Here is a 1403-nt window from a genome sequence, read left to right on the forward strand (position 1 = left end):
GGAGGCGAGACACTGGAGCTGACCGAGGAGGCGAGACACTGGAGCTGACCCAGGAGGCGTGACACAGGAGCTGACCCAGGAGGCGAGACACTGGAGCTGACCCAGGAGGCGAGACACTGGAGCTGACCCAGGAGGCGAGACTATGGAGCTGATCCAGGAGGCGTGACTCAGGAGCTGACCCAGGAGGCGAGACACTGGAGCTGACACAGGAGGCGAGACACTGGAGCTGACCCAGGAGGCGAGACACTGGAGCTGACCCAGGAGGCGTGACTCAGGAGCTGACCCAGGAGGCGAGACACTGGAGCTGACCCAGGAGGCGAGACACTGGAGCTGACCCAGGAGGCGAGACACTGGAGCTGACCCAGGAGGCGTGACTCAGGAGCTGACCCAGGAGGCGAGACACTGGAGCTGACCCAGGAGGCGAGACACTGGAGCTGACCCAGGAGGCGAGACACTGGAGCTGACCCAGGAGGCGTGACTTAGGAGCTGACCCAGGAGGCGAGACACTGGAGCTGACCCAGGAGGCGAGACACTGGAGCTGACCCAGGAGGCGAGACACTGGAGCTGACCCAGGAGGCGTGACTCAGGAGCTGACCCAGGAGGCGAGACACTGGAGCTGACCCAGGAGGCGAGACACTGGAGCTGACCCAGGAGGCGAGACCCTGGAGCTGACCCAGGAGGCGTGACTCAGGAGCTGACCCAGGAGGCGAGACACTGGAGCTGACCCAGGAGGCGAGACACTGGAGCTGACCCAGGAGGCGAGACACTGGAGCTGACCCAGGAGGCGTGACTTAGGAGCTGACCCAGGAGGCGATACACTGGAGCTGACCCAGGAGGAGAGACACTGGAGCTGACCCAGGAGGCGAGACACTGGAGCTGACCCAGGAGGCGTGACTCAGGAGCTGACCCAGGAGGCGAGACACTGGAGCTGACCCAGGAGGCGAGACACTGGAGCTGACCCAGGAGGCGAGACACTGGAGCTGACCCAGGAGGCGTGACTCAGGAGCTGACCCAGGAGGCGAGACACTGGAGCTGACCCAGGAGGCGAGACACTGGAGCTGACCCAGGAGGCGAGACCCTGGAGCTGACCCAGGAGGCGTGACTCAGGAGCTGACCCAGGAGGCGAGACACTGGAGCTGACCCAGGAGGCGAGACACTGGAGCTGACCCAGGAGGCGAGACACTGGAGCTGACCCAGGAGGCGTGACTCAGGAGCTGACCCAGGAGGCGAGACACTGGAGCTGACCCAGGAGGCGAGACACTGGAGCTGACTCAGGAGGCGAGACACTGGAGCTGACCCAGGAGGCGAGACTCAGGAGCTGACCCAGGAGGCGAGACACTGGAGCTGACCCAGGAGGCGAGACACTGGAGCTGACCCAGGAGGCGAGACCCTGGAGCTGACCT

Source organism: Littorina saxatilis, linkage group LG11 (assembly GCF_037325665.1).
Source record: "Littorina saxatilis isolate snail1 linkage group LG11, US_GU_Lsax_2.0, whole genome shotgun sequence".
Classification (NCBI taxonomy): Eukaryota; Metazoa; Mollusca; class Gastropoda; order Littorinimorpha; family Littorinidae; genus Littorina; species Littorina saxatilis.